This window comes from Lissotriton vulgaris, chromosome 3_1 (assembly GCF_964263255.1).
Source record: "Lissotriton vulgaris chromosome 3_1, aLisVul1.2, whole genome shotgun sequence".
Lineage (NCBI taxonomy): Eukaryota > Metazoa > Chordata > Amphibia > Caudata > Salamandridae > Lissotriton > Lissotriton vulgaris.
In genome coordinates this window covers 1739804002-1739817672 of record NC_141689.1, presented here as the reverse complement: position 1 = coordinate 1739817672, position 13671 = coordinate 1739804002, and positions in this window count along the sequence as shown.

Genomic DNA, 13671 nt, shown 5'->3' with positions numbered 1-13671 from the left:
GAGACCCCATTCTAACAATAATATACACAATGACTACCTGGTGGTTCATTATCCCTACAGCCCCACTGTTACTTAAACAACTCCTCTGTGATCATATTCATTCTAACCTTGGAGTCAAACAATGAACTAAGGACTTTCCCATCCACTAGAAAGTCAGTGGAAGAATCAACAAAAATGTCGAAGTCTTCTTTGATCAGTAGCACTACATCTTTGGGTTTATTTTGTCCTTCTTCAAGATCTTCATCTCCGATCAGAGCTGCAGCACTGCTCACCCTGGACACTCCACCTTAACACAACTTGAATACATTTCCAGATTTACCTCAATTCCTGCACATGGAATATTTTGCAGAACAAATATGGCCACCATGACTATGAACTGGGAGATAACACCTAACACAGATCTTCTTTTTTCTAAAACAACTGTTCCTATCCTTCTTCCCTCCATATTTATTTTCTTTACTAATGGTCTGCCATTGATTTTATCAATCGTTTGTCCTGCCAAGACCTCCTTAAAAGCCCCTATACCCAAATCGTCTCACCTTACTAACTACTTGAATGAAGAATGAGAAATCTCTATGCTTTTAACTGTATCATTCTTCTGAGTAAGGGAACGATTTTTCAATGTTAGCATTTTTTTCAGTACTTTCCTATCCATGCACCAGACCACAATCTATTCTCTAATAATTTCTGAAGTTTAATTCTCAAGCTCACAACCTGCATCAAAGATGCATAGTGCTGCCACAAATGTTTCAATAGACTCATAATGGTGTTGCTCCCTAGTACAAAATGTTGTCCTTGGAACTTCCAAACTTGGTTGTTCACCAGATTGTTTCGTTAGTTAATGTACAGACGCCGAGTACTGATCCAACTTATCTTCTTCAGTTAATTCGCATGGAGGCAGGCGCTCAAACATAGCTTGTCCTTCGAAACCTAAACTATACTTAAATAAGAACCTCTTACCTGGTGGATGATGCCTGTTTACCCTATTGCACCCTGATACTTAGTGAATAAACTGAACAGTGTTTTCCACTTAATTCCAGGATCCCCCAAAAACCTGTACAAAACGCTGTAGTGGGGGTACACTCTCCATATTATATTCACAACAATTATGGGAAAATAAATAGGGAAAGGAAAAAACTATATAGCCCAACAGATAGTCGGCCACAAAGGTGATGCTATTCCAAAAGATTATATGGAGAACCTTGCCCAGGTAATATACACTGGATATTATCAATAATTAAGTGCAATTAATTTGATCTTCTAATGGTGTGCTTATAGCCGGTGTCAAGACATAGCCTAGTGTAAGTGAAAATGAGTACATTACATGTGATGTTGAGCATACGAATGATAATATAACATACTCAAACAGTACTGTAGTTGCACAATTTTTAAGTAGTGACAAGGAATCCAAAGATGTAGAACCTAAACACGCTGCAGAGACAGAGCGCATTCTGCGACAAAGGAACTGGGTGCAAATTTGATCAAGGCAAAATGAGGCAAGGCGTTGCCACCCAACCCAAGATGACTGCACACTGATGCATAGATGCACACAGAAGATGAGCAATGCTCATCTTTAAGTTGCTACCAAACGAAAGATGGTGGCATGTTGATGCTTCAACATGCGTCACTGGTGATGTTTCTTCAAAGCTCTTTCACATCAAGCATCAGATCTTTTCACTGAACATGTTGTCAGGAAAGTTAAGGCTGTCAGCCAATGGGCACTAAATTATTTTTTCAGAGTTGAGGAACTCAGCGCTCACAGTGCGAGCTAGAGTGGCAGAGTACCTTGGCAGCAGAACACCTCACAAACTGAATGTAACAGTCCAACAACCTGTAGTGCTTCCCACCCCTCTGCTCCCAAGCCTCAGAGAAAGGACAAAAAAATTCTTGTCTCTTCAAGCACTCACAAACAGTTAAAGTTGGTAATAAATATTCGGTACCTTCTCCCATCTCAAGTGGTGTCCCTCAGTGCTCCATCATAGCACCAGGTATCTCTAATATTGATATACCGCTATCGGTTGACCACCTGAAATATTTTGGCATCTCTTTTCACCAGTCCAAAGACAACGCTAAGGTCCATCTCAAACTGTATTTCCCTGAATCCATCATGAAGTTAAATCCTCACCTCAGTGCATCAGCAAATGGATGGACCAAAAGAAGTTCAAATATGCGGAAGGCTGAATTTCTCCTTCTCATACCTAAACATGGCCTGGCTAATGACCTTCTCTGTTTTGAATCCCTAAAATCAGCAGATATCACCCGACAACAGGCCTCTGTTGCTAACTCTCTGGGATTTCTTCTAGAGTCAAATCCAAGAAAACAACTAAGTGCAGATTCCAGGTACAACTTTTAAAAGCTCAGAAACATTATTTCCTTCCAGGGTCTAAAGCTTGCTGTGGAAACCCTGGTACACTCTTGTCTCGAGCAATGCTCCTCTCTGCTCCCCGCCCCAACAAAAACACAAGCCCATCTCAGAGCAGTGCTACATGCTTCAGTTAGTCTCCTCACTAATTGAACAAGCATTTGCAATGCAATGGTCTCGGCATCATTAATGGTAGAGCTATTGGCATTGCTCATGACATTTTTTTTTCTTTAAATCACAAATAAATGGCATTGTCATTAACATTGCCAATACACAGCACTCTGCACTCAACAGCACACAATGCTCTGCACACTCACTGCTCTGCACACTCACTCTGCACACACTCACTCTGCACTCACTCCTCTGCACTCACTCCTCTGCACTCACTCCTCTGCACTCACTCCTCTGCACTCACTACTCTGCACTCACTACTCTGCACTCACTACTCTGCACTCACTACTCTGCACTCACTACTCATTATTATGCACTCACTACTCTGCACTCAGCACTCACTACTCTGCACTCACTACTCTGCACTCACTACTCTGCACTCACTACTCTGCACTCACTACTCTGCACTCACTACTCTGCACTCACTACTCATTATTATGCACTCACTACTCTGCACTCAGCACTCACTACTCTGCACTCACTACTCTGCACTCACTACTCTGCACTCACTACTCTGCACTCACTACTCTGCACTCACTACTCTGCACTCTGCACTCACTACCCAGCACTCACTACTCTGCACTCAGCACTCACTACTCTGCATTCACTACTCTGCACTCAGCACTCACTACTCACTACTCTGCATTCACTACTCTGCACTCAGCACTCACTACTCACTACTCTGCACTCAGCACTCACTACTCACTACTCTGCATTCACTACTGACAGACAGAGAATGATCAGCCATGAATAGAGAGTATGACAGTAGGTTTGAAATCAGTGTGAGGTTTAATGAGTTGTCCTGATTACATGTGGATGTTGAGCAAGTATTAAGCAGTGAGTGGTTAGAGGACAACTGCAAGTACAGATGAAGCTGATTGCTAATGTACAGTTAATAGTCTCCAACAATGATGACAGAAATGTTGGTACTATTGATTCAAGGACACTGTCAATGTTTGTAGCACCTGAAGAGAATTAGAGAAGCAGGACATTAGCCATGAACTAGGTGATTATCATTGCTAAATGGTATTTGAAGAAGAAAGATCGATAGGTGCCTCATTAGGAACAGGACAATACCTACACCGGCACCTTTGTTTATCAGCTGTGGGAAGTCAGAAATGTTTGCATTGGTAACATGGAGAGCTGTATGTCAAACAACCTCGGTCGACGAGGGCTGGGCACCGAGCGGATGGTTGAACCCTGCCCGAGCAGAGCCAAGATGGCGTCGGTGGAACCTGCGATGTGTCGGTGACGACACGGAGAGCGGGCCGGTACGGCGGAATTGAAGTGCTGTGGTCCTTCAGAGAGCAGCGGTGCGGATCCCAGAGCGGACCGAACAGAACAGCTAAGGAGGCGATCGCAGGGCGGCGAGTATTGAGGAAGCCGCTTTGCCCCCGGGAACGCCTGGTGACGCCGTGGCTGTAGAGGAAGAGGCAGACAGCAGTGCGGTGGTCGGCGGCGCTTAATGCTGTCGGAGACCTGCTGGGATATAGCTGGAGTCACCCCTGCCTGGAGCCCAAGACTGAGAGGCTTACTAAAGGGCTGACCAGAGGCTCTAGCCGCCATCGTGGGAGACGTGCTGAGCAGGGGAGCGGTGGAGACCCAAGCACTCATTCATGCCGGCCCCGGATCGGGCGCGCCGCCTCAACAATTCCACAGGTGTCTATGCTGAAGTGGGTGGATTGGGGGTGCCAAAGACGCTGGGAGAGCGGGTCTTGTACTCACGACGGTATTGGATGGCGGAGGTCAGGGCAGCGGTGTAGCCAGTGGGGGTGCTGCAGAGCGGGGAAGGGACCCTCCGACTTCAGAGATTGGGTCCGCGGTGTAGGCTGGAGGTATGGCGGGGCATCCTGTTTACTGCCATGGTTGTGCTGCGGCCGGAAGTCAGGCACGGTCGCCTGTGACGGGGGCAGGGCCACGTCCAGACCGGAAGAGGAGGCAGGCGGAGTGAAATGCGTCTCGCGCCCGGGGCTCCTGTGAGCGGTGTGGAGCCCCGGGCAGGAGGTTGGGCGCCGCGTGCTGAGCAGAGTCCCCGACATTGGCCAGGTAAGTTCCAAAAGGCTGGGGGGGGCTTGGTGCACTTGTGTGTGTGCGTGTGCGTGTATGCTTGTGTGTGTATGTAAGAGTGCGACGGTGACGGTGGGGGGGGGCGGAGGGGGGGCCTCGGTGCACTTGTGTGTGTGCGCGCGTGTGTGTATGTGTCAGGGGTGGTGTCTCTGTATGTATGTATGTGCGTGCGTGCATGGGCGCTTGTGTGTGTGTGTATGCGCATGCGTGTGTGGTGCTTGCGCTTCCCAGGAGACAGCGCCTGGCCACAGCGCGCGTTCCAGTTACAAATCGCCTGGAAGGATGCGCGCGGCCGGGACTGTCTCCTGGGAAGCATAGTCGCTAACAAAAGATCTCGGCGGAGAAGCGCTTCCGCGCGTTGACGCCGAGACCTAAAAAAGCAGCCCTCTCAATCCAACCATAAGGTCAAAGCAAAAAGCCTTGAAGCATGAAGCATGATCCGTGACAATAAAATTAAAGGCAAGTAATTCGAAATTTACTGTACAACGCCAGGCTGCCAAAGTCTAATTATGAACAAGTTATTTAGGATATAGCCAAACAAATCAACCTGTAAACATGCAGTTACTGGAAAAATAGGAGCAATTGCTGCTTACTTCGAAAGAAAAAAAAATACTATCACTGATAACCCCAGCAGTCTGGACAACTACAACACAATATGATGTGGGTTATTAACAGAAGACCAGAGTTTCAGATTGGAACAGATCACGTCAGAAGTATTTTCTTTTTTATAACGAATCTACAGTGGGCAATGCCGATAAGCGTTGGAAAAACTAAAAAGGTTCTAGTTTGTTACCCAGTTAAACACTAGCTCCTGACATCTGTTGTGATCTGCAGGTCTGTGTTGGGCCTGGCAAGCAAATACTACCAAGTACAAATAACTGAGTTAATAGTACATTTGGGGCCCTTTCCGGGTTTCTGCTACAGCACACCTTTAAATAGGTGCTCCATGCACCAACAGGGAAAGTGACCCTATTTTGCAGAAGGTGCTGCCCCCACGGCAGCACATTCAAGTGAAATACTGAGCGGATGAATCAAAGTCTCTCTGGTTTAGTAGGCAAACAGCAACTGCCCCCGCCCCCTCCTCCCCCCCAGCACTTTTGAGAGGGGTTAGAGATCCCCTTGCAGGTGGGTGCAGACTGCATCCACCTGAAAGGTATGTCTGGGGCCTCCGGAGACCCGGTATGGGGTGTGGAGAGAGACTGACAATGCACCTCCCAACAGCTTCTTTGCCTTTGCGTCCACAATACAGAGCAAGCACAGAGGTAAAGAGATTCCTCATTTGCAACTGTCCATGCCCCCTTGCACATGAAAGAACATCCTCTTGAGAGAGTACTGGCACTACATGTGACGGCACTATCTTTGATCATAGATGGGGATGCACAGTCACCTGCAGCCCCTTCTCTAACTAAAAGTGCCCCAGGGCCACATGCCCATTGGACGCCCTGGGAACTTTCTATAATACAACCCCCAGTATTTATAGTGCGGTTATTAGGGCATGCCATGGAATCAGGGCACTGATCAGCTGCTACGTTTATTTCTAACTTCGTATGCTCCTGATGGAGTTGCCTTCGGGGTCGGATTTTGGCACGGGCGAGCTGGGCCCAGGCTGCCAAACTTTAGAAGGGCCCACCGACCTGTCGGCATGAAGGTTGTGCAAGTAGCAGTTAACCTCTGAATGGGATGGTTATCTTCATAACTGCCTTTAATCGGTTTTCTTTTTATATGCTGCAGGCACCCTGTTTAGCACCTATTAACTCCTGCAATCTTCCTCCCAACCCCCTCTAGCTCTCCCCCCCCCACGTTCCCACCCCTTTAGCGCGCCTCCTTCTTACTACTGTGAACGTAAGATGGTGGGGCGGGTTAAGGGACAGGCAGAAATGTTTGCGTTCAGAGGCACTCACTGCGAGAGGTGGCACTATAAACTGTATCCCTATTCCCCCGTTGCTTCTCGCATTAATGACCAGCAGCAGCCTGGGCGCCAAATGTGTTACCAGCCTGGGCGCTGTGCGATTAAAGGTCGGCTCTGGCTGCTTCCTGGAGTGCTGCGCAACAGCACGTAGCGACGCCAGCAGATGGGGAATGTGCATTCGCCAGGCCGGCTATACACTTCAATATCACGTCAGAGGCATTTTATTTTAAATTTCACCATTACTAAAGTGCGTGTGTGGGTGCATAAAGAGAAACGATACTCACTTTACTTCGAGGCCAACGTACTACAAGAACTAGACTGTCCAAATCAGCCAGTTAATGACGTGGGCATATTTCTATTCATTTCCTGCAGGGGCCGGTCTACACTTCTTTCTTGCTCACCATATCAACCTTGCGTTATCCCTGCCATGGTTGTGCTGCGGCCGGAAGTCAGGCACGGTCGCCTGTGACGGGGGCGGGGCCACGTCCAGACCGGAAAAGGAGGCAGGCGGAGTGAAATGCGTCTCGCGCCCGGGGCTCCTGTGAGCGGTGTGGAGCCCCGGGCAGGAGGTTGGGCGACGCGTGCTGAGCAGAGTCCCCGACATTGGCCAGGTAAGTTCCAAAAGGCTGGGGGGGGCTTGGTGCACTTGTGTGTGTGCATGCTCGTGTGTGTATGTAAGAGTGCGACGGTGCCGGCGGGGGGGGGGAGGAGGGGGGCCTCGGTGCACTTGTGTGTGTGCGCGCGTGTGTGTATGTGTCAGGGGTGATGTCTCTGTATGTATGTATGTGCGTGCGTGCATGGGCGCTTGTGTGTGTGTGTATGCGCATGCGTGTGTGGTGCTTGCGCTTCCCAGGAGACAGCGCCTGGCTACAGCGCGCGTTCCAGTTACAAATCGCCTGGAAGGATGCGCGCGGCCGGGACTGTCTCCTGGGAAGCATAGTCGCTAACAAAAGATCTCGGCGGAGACGCGCTTCCGCGCGTTGACGCCGAGACCTAAAAATGTTAACACATCACCCCGCACTTCTCTACCTTAACTTAAACTCAGTCATGGCAAGCTGTATCATTAAAACAGAATAATAGCAGTGTGTGGGATGCTAACACCGAGAATCAATTGTAAAGTCAGAACAATAAGTATTCACTTTTTCATTAAAGTATCGAAACAAAAGACACACTCGGTGAGTTCATTTTCAAAATCAGCCCTGGCAAAAATGTTCAAATCAGGCCCACACTGCATGTAGCATCAACTAGTCGTGGGCTAAGGGGGCTTTCATGGTGGTGCCATGGCAGACCATGCTGCTCTGAAAGCCTCCCCCTGGCCATCTGAACACCAGGAAAATTCCATAGTGACCGAATGACCAGTACAGCCCTGGTTTTAACTTGGATAATGGTCACCACCCCAGTGGGCGGGTGAATTGGGCTGGCACGCATTGCCAATCTTTGTTTATGCCTGAGTTGCTTGAAGCATTGGTGCAGAGATGTCAACCAGAGTTGTAGCATAGGAAAGGCAGTAATGGCCAGTAATGGGAATTTTCAGAGTAGTGGAAGGTAACAACAATGTCCCATGTGATCAGCATAGGATAGGAGAATGTAGGTTCCCCTCAGAGTGCCCAGCAAGAAAAAAGCCTCATAGGGCAATTGCGCAGTGATGATTGGAAACAACTGTAGCTCCCTAATAAAATAAAATAGGGATAAACAAGCATTGAGCGCTGTAAAATAATCTTAGTAAAATTTGGTGAATAAATTTAGAGTGAACATACATCATCTGCCATGTTTTCAACTCCAGCATGTGCCTGGAATATTTCCCATAGACAGCTAAGACGTCATTCATCATACTTAGGAATAAAACATAATGCTTCATAATATACAGTATTCATATTTTTAATAGATGTGTCAGTAATTGGATCTAAATCTGAGAGGAGGAGACAAGTACAGTAATTCCGTATTGTTTGTCCAACACAACCCTATACCGAGGACTGCAAAAAGTACCCGAATTCAGTGAAAACCGAAAAAGGCCCCTGTATATTTTTTTTAAGTGAAGGAGGCCGATCGCGACCGAGCTACAGTAGTCAGTGAAAGAGTTAATTTAATGAAATAAGGAGATAATATTTGTTTGCAAGCTACACTTTCGAATTCGGCAAAACACATTGTCCATGGAAATAGAAACCTAAAATCTTTGGTAAGTAGTGTACCTTGAATGAACGATTTTGCAGAACTACCCTCGTCATCTGAAACTGATTTTACCTATTTTATACTCCTTGCTCCAAAATATATATTTTTTCTTTTTTATAACCGCTTTCCTTTATGTGTTCTCTTGTTTTACATTGTTTGTTTATTATATTATATGATTTAGTCTTAAAGTGGAGATGCTCCATTTCGTGGGAGTGACGTACCACGCTTATTCCTAGAAGATGAAAATGCTTTTTTCTCTAATTCCGTTTTGATTTCGAAACATGCAGTGAGGGAATTTTCTTCACTGAAACATCAAGTGAGACACTTGATCCGGCCATTAAATGTTAAATGCCTTTTGAGCCTTGAACTTAATACCTAAACTGAAAAACCTACTTAAAGCAACAGATGTAAAATATAGGCTCCCTTTAGGTGTGCACGCATTTGGAAAATGAGTCTCGGGCTAAATGTTTCATAGCTGGCTTAGAGCTTTCATACTTGTGAATAATCGCGGTAAGACATTCATGGTGCTTTAAATTAAAATGAATTTTACAGACTACGTTGAATTTTTTATTTAAAATACGGCTGTGTCGGCCGCATATGTTGCTGCTAAGAAGGATGCAAACATGTCAGGTTAGGCTGGGTGACCAGGAAGCTATGAGGCGTCTAGTTGGTCTATAACAATGTGTATCGATTTTTCTGTTACAAAGGGCTAGAGCTCCGCGGCACTTTCGCATCCCCAAAGGACAATGGAAGAATTTACTTGCATTTTCTATTATATTTTTTTAAATGAATTGCTTGTAGGATGAACGGAACCCCATACTCAACCACCCCTGCAAGGACACAGAATGGTTATTCGGGATTACGCAGTTTTCGATTTCTGCTTTTGGTTTTCAGGCCAACCCTGAAAGAAGGTCAAAGGTCATTTCTTCCGTTTGACGGGAATCTGGTGAGAGCACAGCAAAGAAATACCCGGTGGGCACAGGGTAGAGGAGTGTAATTCGGCCCCCTTAAATTCGCTTGTGCACGGGCCCCCGCAACCCAGGCCCCCCGAACCTACCCAAAGTGTCAGCATATCTACGAGAGGGCAGACTATGTGATGTTCTATGTACTACTCATCACATTTTGCAAGTGGTGGTGGAGTTGGGGGGTGGGGGGGGCGGGGGGGGGACATCGTTTAGCTTCATACCACTAGCTGGATATTGAACCTGCAACCTGAAAGAGGAAGGGAGAATGGGGAGGCGCGTGTTGATTCATTTAAAGAAAGTGTATTACCCACAGTGCCTCAGCAGAGCACTTAAGCTGTCCTCTGTCAGGTGGAGTGGCACATCCAGTTGTTTTCCTTGCATGCTGGTACTTGCAGAACTCCAATTATAACAAGCATTTGCAATGCAATAGGTCTCGCATTTGCGAAAGTTACAGCTACTGGCTTTGTAAATGACAATGGGCCAGATGTATCAAAGGGTTTTTGCCCATTCTGTGTCTATGGGGAAATGTGTTGATACATATGGCCCAATGTCTTTTATGTATTGTATTGTATTGTAATTGCATTTATATATCGCTTACTACCCCTGACGAGGCGTGGAAAAGCTATTTCGGCGAGTAGCTCGCTACTCAGGGACCCATAAAGGATTAGTGTTGAATTAGTAAAGTGAAACATGAAAGTACCTTTTAAGTGGTGGATAGGTTACACTTATTTGGATTTGGAATGATAGCAGAAGGATAGAGGAGGACAAAGGTTTGTATTTATATAGCGCTTGTTGACACACGCTATTCAGGAAGCCTACAAAGGATTAGTGGTGAATTAATATGGTGAAATATGAAGTAATTTCAGTGGTGGGTATTAGTCAGTTACTTGGAGTGAGACGGATAGCGGAGGGATAAAAGGGGAAGAAAGATTTGCATTCATATAGCACTCAGGGCCGGACTGGGGACCAAAACCGGCCCTGGCAAAGTGCTCAGCCGCCCCCCCCAAGTGGGGTTTGGGGTGCCGCCGAGCTCATTGCCAGGGCCAGTTTTCGGCCGATTTTGTTACAGGGCCGATTTTGCATCTATGCTGCAAAAACGGCCCTGTAACAAAAATGGCCCCCAGGGGTCCAAAACCAGCCCCCACCCGTGCGGCGCACCGGGGGATTGCCCGGTGCTTGCTACGGCCAGTCCGGGCCTGATAGCACTTATTACCCCTGATGGGTGTTGAAGCGCTTTTCTGGCGAGAAGCACGCCACTCTGGAACCCATAAAGGATTACTGTTGAAAATTAGTATAGTAAAAAAATATGAAGTAATTTGAGTATTGGATATGTTATTCAGTTATTTGGGTAGTATATTAGTATAGGTTAATATGGAATTTGAGAAGTGAACATGTTAGTCTATTAATTTCGATTGAAAAGGATAGTGGAGGGATAAAAGAGTGAAGAATGTTCTTTTTTTTAGGTCTTAGTAGTAGGAGGAGGCTTTTGGATCAGTAAAAAGGAGTTCTGGAGGGGAGGACTCAGAGGGAAGAGTTTAGAAAGGTTTGTTTTAGGGGATCGGTATAGTAAAAGAGGTGTCAGATGATGTAATGGGGGGTAGAGTAGGAAAGAGTCTAGAAAGGGTTATTTTGGCAATCATAGTAGTGGTATGGGGTTTGGGATAAATGAGAGAGTGGATGTAGAAGATATATTAATAGATGTGTAGGATGAGAGATAGGGTAGTGCTTTGGAAGGAGAAGTAGAAGAAGTTTGAGATGAGTCAGAAGGTTGGGCTAGAAGATATATTGAGCAAAGTATAGGCGGAGAAATAGGGTAGTGCATTGGAAATGCTAAATTAGAAGAAAGTGATAAATATATAGAGCCATAATTACATTGAAAGTATATAGATACATAAAGGAGGTAAGTATATGTAGATTAAAGATATTGATAGAGGCACAGGATGAGAAATAGGGTAGTGCATTGGATATGCTTTTCCAGGAGAAAAGTAACAGACAAACAGATCCAAGTACATGGAAGATACATAGATGCACAATGGAAGTATGTACATGTAGACCAAAGATGATTTTTATGTATTTATTATTATTATTTTTTTTTCTGTCAACAACATGAATATTTTACATGTTTATACAAAGTAATAAATAAAGATAGGTACATATCTATAGTGAAAAAAAATGCTTGTATACAGAGGGATATGCTTTGCGTATGGTGCTTATGTGGGGAAGAGCCAAATCTTGAGTAGTTTTCTGAAGATAAGGTGGTTGTCGGTGGACCTTATGTTGGGGGGTGAAGAGTTCCATAGTTTGGCTGCTTGAACAGAGAAGGATGTGCCACCCATGTTTTTTTTCTTATATGGTGGGATTTTGAGGCGAGATGCTCCTTTAGAGCGGAGGTTCCTTTGTTGAATGTGTTTTTTGTTTGGAGTGGAGTGGATGTATGTGGCTTGGAGTGGAATTATGTGGGTTGAATTGGAAATATTAGTTGCAGGATTGAGCGGCGCCACCCGCGCCTAGGGGCGTGGCTCCCTTAGTGGCATCTTGAGCGGTAGCCAGCATGATTGTTAACAAGGTAGAAAGGAGACAGGGGCAAGACAAGGTAGACAAGGTGGCCACGCAAGGACAACATCATCAGAGAGGCAGGGTGGACCTCTCCCCCGAGGGTACAAAAGCAGGGGGAGAGGCGGAATTAATCCTCTTTGTCCTTTCCAAGCAGCTTCGGTGGCAGCGGACCAGCAATGATTTACCCACCCACCCACCCATCCCTGCACATAAGGACGAGTGCTGTGAGGTCCCAGGCAAGAAAAGGGTGTGGACTTCCTTTTTGGCATGGAGTGGCTGACCCGTGTCAGGGTCAAGCATTCATTGTGGGGCTCTGGGCTGGCAGGAGGGGGTACTGACCTGCTGGTAGTCCTGGTCTCTCCTGCCCTACCCAGGATGCCGGTGTGTATGTCTAAGAACATTGGAGGGGGTATACCGTGGTACGGTGGGGCCAAGACGGAAGCAGTGCCCCTGTGTTAGTGCCACTCTCTGGGAGGAGGACTAGCACAGAAAGTTACAACTGAAACAGTGCGAGTTGGGGCCTGCTGGCACAAGCACAGGGGCCCATGACAAAGAGGTATGGCCATGATTGGATTGTAAATAATGTTGAGAATACCTTTGCTGTTGAAGAAAATGGGCAAGTACCTTAATCAAAATGAATAAAGGACTACACTGCTTTAAGTTTTAATAAAAGACTACGCAGTGAACAACAAACCAACCTGTTTTATGTCTTTTATGTGGCCACATGTTTTGGGGGAGGCGACTTGCACGATATATGCACACTATGTGTGGGTTGAATTTGCGTGGCATATTTGTGTAGAGAAAATATGTATTTTTGTTTGGAGTGGAGTGGATGTATGTGGTGTGGAGTGGAATTATGTCGGTTGATTTGGAATTGTTAGTGCAGAATTGTGTGGGTTGAATTTGTGTTGCATATTTGTGTAGAGGAATTATGTGGCAAGATGAATAGATAGAGATGAAAGCTAGACAGAATAAATAGAAAAGGAAGAGAGAGAAGGATAGGTAGGTTGTGCACGAAGCAGTGAATGAACTCCATATTGAGGAGTAGAAAGAGTATGTGAGAAAGAGAGAAGAAGGTTCGAGAATCATATATTTGCAGGATGGAAATCTTGAAAAGGCACTGGAAAGAAACTGTGCTCAAAGACCTGAGAGAGGTGGGAAGAGAGCTGAGGTGTGAAAAAGAGCAAGAGAAAGAGAGAGACAGATGAGTGGGAAGGGAACCCGGGGGGTCGGTGGGGGTTAGAGGTGAGAGGTGGACCAGTGCACAGTGCTGGAAGGTAGTATGTGTGAGCAGGGAGTATAGAGAGGAGACAAGGATTGTGAGAGAGGGATGAGAGGGTTGCATTGGAACTGCAGATAAGAGAGAGTAGTGGTAGTGTGAGGGAGAGATGAGAGGGGCAGTGAGCGTGTGGGGACAGATGACAGGCTTGGTGGAAGTGAGATGTAGAGATGTTTTTTTTTTAATTGTTTGT